Raw genomic sequence first — 15,621 nt, 5'->3', positions numbered from 1 at the left:
GATAAAGAAAATGTGGTATAAATATATATGTAATGGAATATTATTCACTCTTAAAAAATAAGGATATGCTGTCATTTGCCAAAACATGAATGGACCTAAAGGACATTGTGCTAAGTGAAGTAAGCCAAACACGGAAAGAAAAATGTTACATAATCTCACTTATATATGGAATATAAGGGAAAAAATCACAGAGAGATAGAGAGTAAAATTGAGATGACCAGTGGCTGGGTGGGGTTGGGAGAGGAAGTGGTGAAATATAGGCCAAAGAATACAAAATAGCAGGTATGTAGGATGAACAAGGAGTCTAGATATCTAATGTACAACATGAAGACCAAAGCTAAAAAGATTAGATTGTGTTAGTTTTTGTTAAGTAGATTTTAGCTGCTCTTATCACACAGAAAAAGTAACTATGTGAGATGATAGATGTGTTAATCTGCTTCGCTATTGTAACCATTTTACTACCTATATGTATCCCACAATGTTGTGTTGTAAACTCAGATATACACAATAAAGTTTTAGTTGTTGTTGTTGTTGTTGTTGTTTTCACACGAAGTCTCACTCTTGTTCCCCAGGCTGGAGTGCAATGGTGCGATCTTGGCTCACTGCAACCTCTGCCTCCCGAGTTCAAGCGATTCTCCTGCCTCAGCCTCCTGAGTATCTGGGATTACAGGTGCCTGTCACCACGCCCGGCTAATTTTTATATTTTTAGTAGAGATGGGGTTTCACCATGTTGACCAGGCTGGTCTCGAACTCCTGACCTCAGGTTATCCACCCACTTCGGCCTCCCAAAGTGCTGGGATTACAAGTGTGACTCACCGTGCCTGGCCTAAAGTTTATTATTATTATTATTATTTTTAAAGTCCTTTACCCACTAAAAACAACAAAAAAATATCACTAGAGAGTAATGCATATTTCTGGGATTGGTTCATGGGACCAAAAGAGAGATCTGGCAAACATACAAATCACTCAGCCTTTTAAGCACCTAGCAAGCATTTACCTAACAGAGAGGCTCTGCACTGTGGGCCTTGGGTTTAAGCATGGGTTGCACGTGGTCTCATGTCACAGCTCTTCCCTTACTGTGCAGCCATGAGACTTTGAGCAAGTTACTGTCTCTTCACCAAGCCTCTGCTTCCTCACTGGCAGGACAGAGACAACAAGAGCACCTTGTGTTTTGAAATGTAGGAAAAAACAGATATGCAGACCATGCAATGGCCCTACCCCCTGCAAATCCATAGAAGGGACACTCTTTGCAAGATTCTCTTGAGAATCGGGGGTTAAAGTGACAGCCCCACAACATCTTCGTATTTCCAACAGAGCTTTCCAAAGAGTTTCCAAATGGTCTAAATCCTTTTGGATACTGACATATATACCACAGTGGTGCTTGTCTCTGAGATCAGTCTTGGTTTATATGGAAAGAAAAGAGGTTTCACTTGAGGTTCACTGACGCAATACAAAAAAATGAAAAAAAAATTATTTGGCAACTTTTTTATTTTGAAGAAAGCATACAGTTAGGATGAAAGCCCAAGAACACAATAAAGCTATAAAGCGTATTCTCTAATAAAATAGTAGCTTAGATGTATTAAGCAGTTAGTCTAGGAAAGGCACTGCTATTCACTTTATATGCAATCACGTCTGTCATTCTCACACCAATCCTAAGAGGGAGAAGCCAATGTTATCTTAATATAACTAATGAGAAAACTGAGGCTGCCAAGCCATTGAGAATCTCACCTAACACCACTCAGCTTGTAAGTGGGAAATCAGCCTCGAAACCTAGAAAGTATAACCCCAGCACTTGCAAACCTGCCCACCATCCCACCACACTCCATGGCCTAACAGGATGAACTGTGCCTCTCAGCAGAAATTTCATGGATCCTGGAACTGGAGCATGGAAGCAAATCACATAGCTTTACCTGGGAGTTGGAGGAAGGCCTCCCGTAGCATCTAGGTCTCATAAAAATTTTATAAATATGGGCAGACCAGGGAGTATTTCATCAACTGGACCAGTATCAAGGCTTCCAAAGAGATCCCAGTATCATTCCTAACCAACCATGTGAACACGTGCATGTTACTAGCCTCTCTGAGTCTCAGTAACTCACCTATAAAATGAGAATGAGAATATCTCACTCCTAGAGTCCTGGGAGATTGGAAGACATCATCTACATGAAATGCTGACAGAAAGCATGACAGGAAATGCTTTACATTGGTTTTTCTTGACAATTCTTGATCTTTAAGTTTGTTTTATTTTATTTTATTTATTTTATTTATTTTTTGGAATGGAGTCTTGCTCTGTCACCCAGGCTGGAGTGCAGTGGCACCATCTCAGCTCACTGCAACCTCTACCTCCCAGGCTCAAGCGATTCTCGTGCCTCAGCGTCCCAAGTAGCTGGGATGACAAGCATGTGCCACCATATCTGGCTATTGATCTTTCACTTCTAAATCCCCACCAGCCTGGATAAACTCGCATCACCATTTTGCCTAAATCTGCTAGTTTAATAGGCCCCAACTGTTAATACAAACAGAAAATAACTGCATGCTGTAGTGTTGTCTGATTTCTGTGGTGTAAATTTGAAGCTACTAATGACTGTGATAAGAATATTTACACCATGGAAATTGGCCAACACTACAAATCAGAGTTGTTTGTGTTATTTTGTTTCATTTTGTTTTGTTTTTTTTACCAAAATACCACTTTTCTTTTTTGTTTTTTTAACTAGAACCTTCATCACCAGTTCATCTGTCAATTCATTAAATATTTATTGAGAAAATACTATTCCTGGACTGGAGCATAGACCAGTAAATAGGAGAGGTAGGGCTCTGCCTTCATGGAGCCTACATTTTAGTGAAAGGTGACAAATCATAAACAAGTAAATCAGTGAACTTGACAATTTCAAATTTCAATACAAGGTAAGAAGAAAATAAAGCAAGTGTAGAGTGTGACTTGGGGAGGAGAGGCCATCACTCGGGGGCTATAAGGAAAGGCACGTCTAAGAAGGTGACACTTGAATAGAGCGGAGGATGGCAGGGAGGAGGATGGCAGGGAGCCAGCCACAGGAAGAACCGGGGCAAGAAAATTCCCGGCAGGAGCACATGCATGCAGAGGCTCTGAGGCAGGAGGAGACATAGCTGAGCCTGGAAATGCAGCCAGCATGCCACTGCCAGATGAACACAGGGCATAGCTGTGTGACGATGGTGGCAAGACAGGAAGGAGAGCCCACCCTGACAGGGCCTTGCAGGCCACACCGGGTGGTGCTTGAGTGGCACCAGCAGGTGCATCTGCAGCTCCAGCTAAGGCTGGATGAGGCAAGTGCTGGAAGAGATGGGGGGCTTCCTAACATGCTCCCATCTGAACCCTTGCTCTCACCTAATAGAACCCTACTCTGTTCTCATTATCAGCTTTAGTGGTATCAAGTCCAGGACCAAGGCAGGCACTTCCCCAGATATAACACCAATAGAGGTTGTCCATGGAACCAAATGATCTCCAAACTGAATCAAATGAGCTAGGAGACAATTGATCTTGAACAAGAGACAAGAGAAGTTTGGATATCTGCTACCAGCAGGCACTCTGATACAATATTTTGATTATGAGGTCATGTTGTACAACAACCAATTTCTCTAACTTGACAGGTACCAGATGCACACACTTGAGTTGTGTTGATAGAAGCTCAGCTGTATCCAGTGACTTGTGACAGGTATCTGTTTCCTTCTTTATTTCAATTGCATCCTTGCCCTGTTTCAGAACGCTGTCTAATACCTACAATCATACTCAAGAAATACAACGTCGGGCAAGTGATTCAACACTGCTATTCCTCAGGTTCCTCATCTATAAAATGGGCTAATAATATAATAGTACATGCTGGAGTGGGCAGTATGAGGCCTGGATAAATTGAGTTGATGCTTTTACAAGCCCTTAGAGTCATACCTGACACAGAGTTAAGGGTCCAATAAATATCAACTAATTAATTGATTGCTAATCAACACTTCTCCATCTGCTCTTTATGGAACTTTGCTCTAGAAAAAAAAAAAAAGCAATCACAGAATTCAGGAGCCTGAATAACCTGTACAGGCTGAGCACCTCAAGTCTGAAAATCTGACATCCAAAATGCTCCAAAATTTGAAATTTTTTGAACGCCGACATGATGCTGAAAGGAAATTCTTATTTGGAGCATTTCAGATTTTGGATTTTTGAATTTGTGATGCTCAACTGATAAGTATAATGCAAATATTCCAAAATCCAAGATGATGCATTGGAATGAGGAAGAAAACAGATATCTATCACAAATCACGGGACACAGCGGGGCTTTCATCAACCTGTCCCCCTACCTGCGGCTGTGAAAATCTGAAATGCTCCAAAAAAATTCATGATCCAAAACTCTTCTGGTCCTAAGCCCTAAGAATAAGGGATACTCAACCGTCCTATTGTTTAGCCACCTTCTGCCCTTGACTGGCGAAAGTGTCCAGGGCAGGGGACTAAGATTTTCTTCCGGAAGCTCCCTAGGAAGCTCTTCATGTAATTCTTATTTCCTCCTGCTCAGTCCTCTACAGAGAAGGGCAGAACATCAAAGCCAGTTTGGTTTGCTCAAGGACAGGTGGTTCTTACTCTCTAGCAACACAGTCCCAGGGCCCTAAGCCTTCTGGTCAACCACTCTTCATTATTTTTGCCACTTTCTCCGGAAAAGTTGGGTTTCTTTGCATCCTTTTTGAAATATGTTACAGAGACATGAGCGCAACCCATGCCCTTGGACAGAGGTGTCCTGTCAAGAAGGCCCCATCTCTGGGTCTAGGTCCTATGTGCCACTGAGGTCCCTGTAAAGCCCTTCTTTCCCAGCCCATCTGTCTGGGGTCACTTCTGGCCCCAAGCTCTTTTCTTCCAATATTTGTACCTCACAAGCCTTTTTTTTTCTTGCATTTGTACTGTTTGAATTTCATCAAGCATATAATTGTGTTTGTTCCAACGGTAAAAATAATATTTTACTATTTACCTACTTTTTTCAAAGGGCATAGGTCCTCTCAATACTAAGTGGTAGGCAGTGTGCTGAGGGCTGGGGCTACCAAGGTGAGTCAGACAAACCCCTGAGTGTGCTGTGCTACCTGCCCGGTGCAGGAGACAGACATCCGAACAGACCATGGGAAAGAAGTGGGTTCTGTGAAGGTGAACCAATGTCCAGGAGGGACATGGGAGGCTGCCTCCAGGGCTGATCTAAACAGACCCCCACGCCCACCCCGGGTTTTCTGGGGATTTTACTGCTGCTGCCGCTGATGTGAAAGGCGGTCCATGATATTGGTGCTCTCCCTTCCTCTCTCTTCCATCCTTCTCAGAACTCTGTGCCTTGGGCCAGGCAAGCTCAACCTTAAAGAGCGGAGGAAGAGGTGAGAAAGAATGAATGAATATTGGCTGGGTGCGGTGGCTCACGCCTGTAATCCCAGCACTTTGGGAGACCGAGGCTGGTGGGCCACCTGAGGTCAGGAGTTGGAGACCAGCCTGGCCAACATGGTGAAGCCCGTCTCTACTAAAAATACAAAAATTAGCCAGACGTGATGGCACAGCCTGTAATCCCAGCTACTCAGGATTCTGAAGCAGGAGAATCACTTGAACCCGGGAGGGAGGTGGAGGTTGCAGTGAGCCAAGATCGTGCCACTGCACTTCAGCCTGGGCAACAGAGCGAGACTGTCTGAAAAAAAAAAAAAAAGAAAGAAAAAGAAAAAAAAGAATGAATGAATCTACTTCTTCTTCTGTTAAGACAAAAAGGCCCCTAATATTTTCCAGAGGAAGAGATAGAAGAGGTAATAGCAGCTGAGAGCACCTAGAAAAAAACAGCACTTCCCAGCTGTAGCTCTCTCCAGTGAAGACGCTGAACTCAGAACAAGCATTGTGAAGTCGCAGGCGAGAGAGGCCAGCTCAGGAGGGCCCCCTGACCGCCCCAACAGACCCCACTCACAATCTCTGCCGCACATCTGCCCATGGAACAATGGCACTCCGAGCTCCTGCTCCAGATCCTCATCTTCAGCTAACAAATCAGAAAGATGAACGTCCACAGGCAACGCAGAAAACATCATAGAGATCCCTACCCAGGTTTGTCCTCTTGCTCAAAGAAAGAAGGTCGTGCATTCAGGACAAGTAACGACTTGCTGTAGCTTATCTCCTTCAATCCCAAATAGTTCTCATAGTTGGCTGAGAGAGGAGAGACCAGCCGCCTGTAATACCATCTATGATGCCTGCTCCCTTCTCTCTCTTCCAACATTTCTCCTTGACAACCCCACACCAAGAATAAACAGACGGGAAGGCAATGATGAGCTACAAAGTTTTGAGCAACAAAGCAGGTCAAGTGGGGAATGAATACTCCCCAGCAAAACACAGAGGATCCGATTCAAGAGTTCATTGTGAATATAAGCACATAGGTTAAGCTGCATACACCGAAAATAAAAATAACCATGCCTGATTTCAAGACTGAGACAGAAGAAAAAAATTACTCAGATAGATACGGTGGTCATCTTCACAGCCTTTTGAGCTAGCCAATATTCACTTCAATTGCCTGAGGTTTGCAGTAACTCACTTTGGGTTCTAAAAGACACAGTGGGCTCACTGTCCCCCTTTGGGTGTCCCTCCCTGCACAGATAAACCAGCGGCATGCGGAGGGCATGAGATAGAAGCCTGTCCACAAGGGAGGAATTATCTTTTGCAGGCAATCTGGGAGCACCACTGAAAAATGCTCTTCTGTGATGAAATTATGAATGCTTTCACATCAAACAAAAATGTATTGTCTAAACCCTGGGTGAATATTAGATGTCATTTTTTTTTCTGCTCAGCATTTTGATATAACTATGCAATAATCTCCAAGTAATTTCATGTTTACATACACCAGGTGACACACGCCATATGTGAAATTATGGCACTTAGGAATATTAAAGGCATCTAATGCATAATGAAAACCGTATATTGAAGAATAATTTTTCTTCTACAGTTTTATAAGCAGTTGACAAAAAGCTGACAGGAGAAATTCTTCCAATAATGGAAGTACTCTCAGGTTTAATTCTCTTATAACAATTCTATTACGCATAAAGTAAGACGGAAGAAGTCATTGGCTTATTATCTAAAGGAAAGCATAATCGCAAAACTATTGCAATCAATGCTGTTGAAAATAATTCTGTGGATAAAAAATTAATAATTTTATATGAAGATATACTGAATTACAATTTTAGGTCAAGTTGATCTTTCAAAGACAGACTGACTACCTTTTTGAACAAAAAGACTATGCCACGTGGTATAGTTTATATCTACCCTTTGTCTAAGGAAGCAAAATACATTTGAACAATTATTTAATTGAATCTACTTAACATCATTGATTATTTACACCTAAAATAACTGCTAGCTAAATATCAGGATTTCTGTCTTAAAATTGTCCAGATCATTTCCTCAGATCTCCAAAATGCTTTGCTAATAATACATGCCTAAATAAATATACCTAATTAAGCAAAACAATGCAGATTTGGTTCATTAATCCTCTTCATCAACAAGGTCATTTATTAAACACCTATTTTGTGCTAGCCATTAAAGGAAGCTCGTGCTAATGAGCCTTTCTCCTGATAAAAAGTGAAGAGTTTGGAAGAGGCAGACCATGTTTTCCGCAGCCTAGGCCACACCACGTCACTTTTTTTTTTTTTTTTTTTTGAGATGGAGTCTTGCTCTGTCCCCCAGGCTGGAGTGCAGGGGCATGATCTCGGCTCACTGCAAGCTCCGCCTCCCAGGTTCACGCCTTTCTCCTGCCTCAGCCTCCTGAGTAGCTGGGACTACGGCACCCGCCACTATGCCTGGCTAATTTTTTGTATTTTCAGTAGAGACGGTGTTTCACCATGTTAGCCAGGATGGTCTCGATCTCCTGACCTCGTGATCCACCTGCCTTGGCCTCACAAAGTGCTGGGATTACAGGCGTTAGCCACTGCACCCGGCCTTCTTTTTTCTTGAGATGGAGTCTCACTCTGCTGGAGTGCAATGGCACGATCTCTGCTCACTGCAGCCTCTGCCTCCCTCCTCAGTAGCTGTGACTACAAGCAATTCAGCTGCATCAGCCTTCCAAGTAGCTGGGACTGCAGGCGCGTGCCACCATGCCTGGCTGGTTTTTGTATTTTTTGTAGAGACGGGGTTTCATCATGTTGTCCAGGCTGGTCTCGAACTCCTGACTTCAAATGATCAGCCCGCCTTGGCCTCCCAAAGTGCTGGGATTACAGGCGTGAGCCAGCGTGACTGAGCCCACATCACTCTTTAAGCCTTGCTTCCTCTGCCCAGTTAGACAGCCCACCTCTGCCCACACAGCCCACCTTGTCTCAACTTCTATCCTTATTTGGTCCATTACATTTTCGGGTGCAATTTCTGCTTCACAGGCAGCAACATGTGCTAAAATCCTTCCAGGCACAGAGGGAACATCAGCTCCTTCATGAGCTCTTCCCTGATGTGGGTCATCCATGGTTCATTGTTTAGAGCAGCTTAAAAGAATGACATGTGTCCACGTGTGCTAAAAATGGAAACGCCTGAGCTACATGACATTTAAAGGAAACGGGCAGAAGCACGTGCAGGTTATTCTCCACCGTCACCGCCCAGCCCCGTTCTCTGCCTGCTTGGCCCTGGAAGGTGGCAGCTGACTGAGTTTGGCTTAGTGAAGACAGTAGAGATGTCTGGGAGGGAGGAGCGACTTCAGGTTTTCTTCCCCTGTGCCCTCCCTGCTTGGGCACCGCCTCATGGTGATAACAGGGTTCCTCCTGGGTTCCTCGAACCCGGTGGCCTTTCTCAGGGTGCTGTTTCTGGCTGGGCTCCTTCACTAACGCATGTCTTTACGTTGCCCTGGGTCCTGGGGTGCTGTGGCTCCCCATTTGCTGGTCTCTGGGGTCTCACTGTGTCTTTATCACGTCCACCAGCAGGAGACACTGGAGCCAGGTCTAGTGTATTGAGATATTTTTAAAGTAGTTTGAATGACATCTCATGATTTTTATTTGTTCTTAGAGGTCTTCCAAAAGGCAAAGAAAAAGAATACATTTTTTTTTTTTTTTTTTTGGCCAGGTGTGGTGGGCTCATGACTATAATCCTAGCACTTTGGGAGGCCAAGGCAGGCACATCGTTTGAGCCCAGGAGTTCAAGACCCACCTGAGCAACAGAGTGAAACCCTGTCTCTATAAATACTTTAAAAATGAGCCAGGCGTGGTGGCACTCACCAGTGGTCCCAGCTACTCAAGAAGTGGAGGTGAAAGGATCACTTAAGCCTAGTGGTCGAGACTGCAAAGAGCCATGATCATGCCATTGCACTCCAGCCTGGGCAACAGAGTGAGACCCTGTTTCAAAAAAAAAAAAAAATACCATTTTTGTAACACAATAAAACATTTAATCTTTTCATTGTCATGTAAGTCCATTGGATTCTGTTTTAAAAATTACCATTTTTATAACAGAACAAAATGTATTTAATCTTCTAATTGTCATATAAGTTCATTGAGTTCTGTTATAAAATCAAGATACATTACGGAATCTTTGAGGTCTTATTTTTCCCCTGTCTTAAAATGTTTCATTATTTTTTAATCTGAGGGATTATATTGTTATCACTCATCCTTACTCAGCGATTATTCCCAATAATGCTAAAAAATACTAAAATAATGGGAGATGGAGGCGATATGGAAGGCCTACGAGGTGATGCAAATGCCAAACAAGTAATAGTTTCCAGTTTTCTTCTTCCAGTTTCCAAACAATTGCACAATCTTCCGAGAAGATTCGGAAAAAGACTGGCAGCAGCATCTTTGTGAAATGTCGTAGTTCTCTTTGATCAGCGTTGAGAAATCAGAACTTTTTATTTTCTATTTTTTATTAATGACAAATCAGAAAACTGACAGAGGAAAACCATCCACACATATTAATCAGAAGATGGAGGCAAAGAGACGGAGATGAGTTCTCTAGACGCCAGTGAAGTCAGAATGGATGTGTAAGTGAAATCGCAGATGGTACACTTTCAGACGATGATACTCTAGATTAACTTTCTTCAGCCCAAGAATCCTTGAGTGATAGTTACCAGGGGCTGAAGAAAGAAGTAGGAGGAAATTTTGGGGGGTGATGGAAGTGTTTTATGAGTTGATTCTTAACATTTATTATTCTACCTATAACTTTGAAAAAAATTATATACGTGAAATGGTTGAACTTTGTTGTGTGTGAAGCATGCCTCAATAAGACTGAAATTATTATTATCCATCACTGTATAACAAACTATCCCAGGACATAGTGGCTTAGAACAACATACCTTTATGATCTCAGCTTCTTTGGGTCCGAGATCTGGCACAGCTCGGCCGGAACCTTCCACAGGCTGCAGCCAGCAGCAGCTGGGCTGTGGTCACCACATAGCTCAGCCAGGAGGGGGTCACTTCCAAGCCACAGGGCTGTTGGCCAGACGTGGCTGCTCACAGGCTGTTGGTTGGAGGCCGCCCTCAGGTCCCTGCCTCTCCATGGAAGCTTTCTACACCACGGCAGCTTGCTTCATGAAGCACCAACTCAGGAGGGCAGTGGAGCCTGCTACCTGGGCAGTCACGTTTTGTAACCTAATAATTGAAACGAGACCCCTCACTTTTGCTGAGTTCTGCTGGGGAGAACAAAGTCACTAAGTCCAGCCCCCTCTCCAGAGGCTGGGGTACCCAAGGCTGGTGTGAATATCAGGGGACGGGTGTTATCGGCAGCTGTTTAGAAGTCTGCCCACCACAAATATATCTCTAAGGACCACCAGGAACCTTTTCTCTAATGAAAAGTTTACTTTTCATTATGTCTTTATTCTCAAACCTGTAAATTACCTGTAGAAAAACTTTAAAATGTTTAAAATGTACAAATACAAAGGGTCTTTTGGACCCAGACAGCACATGACAACTATGTTTTCAGGCGTGCTGACACCTCACTCTGCTGAGAGTTAAGTCTGTGAGTTGTCTCCACCAAGAGCTCCTCGTTTGAATCACCCTGCGAGAACTTTGCTTCCTTCAAGAACCCTCATTCATAAAAACAATGCATAGAATTTGAACACGTTGGTATTTTTTTTTTTTTTTAAAAAGGAACTCAGTTTAGAAAACACCAAAAAGAACAAAGATGTGCAGTGAGGCTGGTGCCGCGTCACGGTGGCTCCAAAAGAATTCCTGGAGAGGTTGAGTGTGCAGAGGTCATGGTGTTCCTGCCCCGCTGCTGTATTTGGTTATAAACAAGCCAAAGGAATTGCTCAGGACACTGGCAAGTGTTTCCCCCGATGTTGCTTCTGTTGTTGTTCATTCATTTCTTTCCAAACAAAATCGAGAAAGCTGAATGCACATTTTGGTAATCAAAAGTTGTGGAGAAATAGGGAGTCTAAACCCTCCCTCTGGAAGTGAAGAGCTTCAACGATAACATTTGGCTGGTTTGTTTTCTCGTGTTTACTCCGTCCCTTACCATAGGAATGTTTTCGTATACAAACACTAAGCCTTGGCAGGCGAGGCCCCTTCGGGTACCTAAGACCCCATCCGCTGCACGCAGGGCCTGATTCTTCCATGCTTTCTCTGTGATTCAGTTTTAACAACATCACAGCTCACGACTCATAAATGCCTTAGAAGATTGTTTGTTCGTAACAACACAGATTTTAAGGGATAGCGAGACAGTCAGCCTGAACCCAGAAGAATAATTTACCTTCAGCTCGCATGTTCAGAAGTCACTGTGGAACTCCCAATAGGTGAAATCTTGTTAGATCTCTGAATTTTAAGGTAAATCATATCAATCTTCAGATTTGAGAGAGATATGTAAACTAATACCGATTTTTGTAAAAGGATCTGAGGGATGCCTCATGTTGATGATAGACTGGCTTAGATCTAGAAAACCTATGTAGCGATGGTGGTTTTAACTGTGATTTGAATTGGTTTCGTACTCCCCCTTCCTCCTCCCCTTCCCCCCACCCCGCCCAGCCCCCGCGTCACTAACTAGCTGTGTGACTTGCAGGCATATCTGACACTCTGTGAGCATCTGTCCCTTCTCTACATTACGGTGGTGTTTTCTCCATGGGCTTTTTGTAAATACTAAACCAGAGAAGAAATCACTGCAGCCTGTTGCCTGTTCTCACTTTTCTCCCCCTTCTTTTTTTCCCCTAATCTTGCCTAAGAGAATTAGGTTCATTAAAGAATAGTAATAAGGAAATTACCCTATTGTGGCCATTTTGGCCAAAGCTGTAAGGCCCTGAGGTTATAATGTTCTCAAAACAATTTCTGTTTTCAAGGTATGTGGTCACCTAATCACTTCAATCCTCACCGGGGCCATAACAGAAGACTGCCACTTTGCTAATTTTACAGATAAAGAATCTGAAGAGAAACGAAGACTGGCAATTTAGAAACACAGCTGTCACTACAAAATTGAATCTACTTGTGTATAAAAGTAACAGTGTATTCAATGCTTGGGCTCAAATAATAAAAGAAAGAAAAAGAAAAGAGAACAGAAAACTACAAAGTTGTTGCATAGATAAGTGAGTGTTATGGCTAATACATTTTTGTCAATAAGCTTAAAAAATTGAGAAAATTATGCTTAGAAAATTATGTTTCTTTTTTTTTTTGAGACGTAGTCTCGCTGTGTCGCCAAGCTGGAGTGCAGTGGTGTGGTCTCAGCTCACTGCGACCTCTGCCTCCCGGGTTCAAGGAATTCTCCTACCTCAGCCTCCTGAGTAGCTGGGATTACAGGCACCCGCCACCACACCCAGCTAATTTTTGTATTTTTGGTAGAGACAGGGTTTCGATGGCCAGGATGGTCTCGATCTCTTGACCTCGTGATCCACCCACCTCAGCCTCCCAAAGTGCTGGGATTACAGGTGTGAGCCACCGTGCCCGGACATTCCTTTTTTTTAATTTTTTTTAATGAAATGGTTCATTTCAGAGAACCTCTGAACCTCTGACCTAAATTGTTGTGATATTATCATACTTTATCTAATGGTATGAACCCAACATAGGAGAGATGGATGATTATGACTTTGACTTGTGTTCTCCTGGACTCTTGAAAATGTCCCCCCTCCAGACCACCTAACTCAGATAACTGCAGTGTCCTCTTTGGTGACACTCCCTATCTCCCTAACCCCAACATGGCAGAGTCGGCCACTTCTTCCCTTCAATCCCCTCAACCTCCTAGGCTTTGCTGTATGATAACTCAGTCAGAAACTCCTCTACTATTTTCTTTTTTTCCTCTTTCTGGGCCTTCAAGAACCACATACGAATTTAGAATTAGTTTCTGAACCACACTGTTTGCTGGTAACTATCCAGGTGGAAAGATGAGGCCAGTATTTCTAGCGTCTCCCTCATGGTGGTCCATCTTTTCTCTTCAATTTCCTAAAACAACAACCTGAGCATGGAAATCCCCCAGTGATAAGGCTTCGGTGGTTCCTCATTATTTCAGAATTAAAGCCAAAGTCCTTATCAGACCTCTAGTCTGCCTCTCCTGCCCTCTCTGCCACTGCAAACCTTCTGCACCCGACATCCTTGCCCGATCAGCCTGCCTGTCCTTCCACAAGCACCTCCTCAAGTGCACTGTTGCTAAAGTGATTTGTTTGTTTAAAAAGCCTTATCCTTTAGTCTACGCAATCCTTTAGGTTTATCCCTAATCCTACCTCAAGGGGTATTTTCAAATCAAAAGACCACACTCTTTCTGTCCCCTCATACCAATAGAGCTTGCTTTATTGTTATAAACATATCTTAGCGTATCTGGTATCAGAATTGTTTCCATCTGTGTCTTCCTCCAGGCTGATTTCTAGGACTGCCTAATTTACTCCCATGGGGCTTATGGCAGTGTTTTGGACATGGCAGGAAATTAATAATTCTTGTCTGACTGTACTAATCTGATGACTGAATGTATTACTCTTAACCCCAATTTTTTTGGCCTGAGTTTGGGTCCATTGTCACAGGTATGCCTTGTTTTAGCCAACACTCAATGTGCCTTACCTCCTTATATCCAAATGCCCTGCAGTCACCTTTGCTTGGATATTTAATAGAGTTAAAGCGTCATCTGGTCCTCATCTAACTTTTGACATCCTCCCTAAATGCTGCCATATCTTCAGTCTTTCCCATCTCAGGAAATAGCCCAGGCTTTTACCTCATTACTCAGGTCACAAAATAAAGTCATCTATTTTTCTTCTCCCACACTTACCTTCATTAGCGTGTCCTATCGACAGTCATCTCAGGCGGGGCGTGGTGGTTCACGCCTGTAATCCCAACACTTTGGGAGGCCAAGGCAGGCAGATCACCTGAGGCCAAGAGTTCGAAACCAGCCTGGCCAACACAGTAAAACCCCATCTCTACTAAAAGTACAAAAATTAGCCAGGCATGGTGGCAGGCACCTGTAACCCCAGCTACTCTGGAGGCTGAAGTGGGAGCCCGGGAGGCAGAGGTTGCAGTGAGCCAAGATTGTGCCACTGCACTCCAGCCTAAGCCACAGAGAGATACCCTGCCTCAAATGAACAAACAAACAACAACACAAAAACAGTCATCAGAATATATCTATATCTATATATATATATATATCAGTATATCAATATGTCAATATATGTCAATAGAATGAGATATTATATTCTATATTAGATATTATAGCTATATTCTATTGATATATATCAATAGAATGAGATATATATTGTTCTGTATATATATCAATAGAATAAGATATATATTGATATTGATGTGTGTATATATATATATATCAATAGAATGAGATATAGAATATATCAATATATCTTGAATCTAACAGCTTCTCATGGCCTCGTCTGCGCCACCTGAGGGCAAGCCTCCATCACCTCTTATGTAGCGCACTGCAGTAGGGACCCCCAGCTGGTGCTCCTGCTTCCCTTCAAGTCCCCGTACTCCATCTGCTGCCTGGCAGCTACTGTACCCCTAAAGCGCCCCTGTCCTGAGTATCTCAGTGTGCTCACCCTCTCTGGCATGCGCTTGTTCTGCCATCCTTCACTGTCTCCCCTTCTCTCTAGATCCTCGCTTTCTCTCCCATCCTCACATACATGACTCCAACTCCACTTCCATTCTGGATCACACTGTGTCCCAGTGATCTCTGAACATCAACTACTTTGTATTAAAATCCCTTCATTTCTGCTTAGGAATCATATGCTATTTGGTTTCCTTGTTCTTTAGAAGTTATTTTCCACCAAGCTTGAACTGTCAGTAAAAGCTGACTCAGAGGCTAGACACTCATCCAGTGCTAGGAAATACAGGAGAAAAATATTTACAGTGAAGTGTTATTAATTATTTTACTCTACCAGAAACTGGTGTTCTGCCTTTTAAATATTAGGTTGGTGCAAAAGTAATTGTGGTTTTTGCCATTACTTTAAATGGCAAAAACCACAATTACTTTCAATGACTTTTGCACCAACGTAAATACTTAGAAGTTAACTAGTGGCCAGGGAGCTGTCAGCACAAAAGGTCTGTGAAGCGACGTGGCACTGCCATCACGAGAGCACCTCTTTCTACTTCTGTTTTGCTGTGAAACAAAAGAGGCCAAAGAGGAATCAAGAGGTGTAAACAGAAAAGGGACTTTCCGTGAGAGAATTTTTAGAAAAGGTTCTGTGAGGCCACCCTTGTTCTTGATGAAGGACCCCTAATGGCCCAGCCCTGAGCCAG

The 15,621-nt window shown here is 43.1% G+C and overlaps 1 long non-coding RNA gene across 1 annotated transcript in view; it reads right to left on the bottom strand.

Annotated features, from left to right (window-relative positions):
- Nucleotides 1-7,570, bottom strand: part of LOC107976895 (uncharacterized) — a 30,815-nt gene extending 23,245 nt beyond the window's left edge. The window contains exon 1 of the long non-coding RNA XR_001721188.3: nt 5,934-7,570. This is a non-coding gene — a long non-coding RNA (uncharacterized LOC107976895). The remainder of the gene's footprint in view (nt 1-5,933) is intronic.
- Nucleotides 7,571-15,621: the final 8,051 nt, after the last annotated feature.

The sequence above is a fragment of the Pan troglodytes genome, chromosome 8 (genome assembly GCF_028858775.2).
Source record: "Pan troglodytes isolate AG18354 chromosome 8, NHGRI_mPanTro3-v2.0_pri, whole genome shotgun sequence".
NCBI classification, from domain to species: domain Eukaryota; kingdom Metazoa; phylum Chordata; class Mammalia; order Primates; family Hominidae; genus Pan; species Pan troglodytes.
The sequence above is the reverse complement of the archived record's forward strand: the minus strand, read 5'-3'. Positions and strand labels throughout refer to the sequence as shown.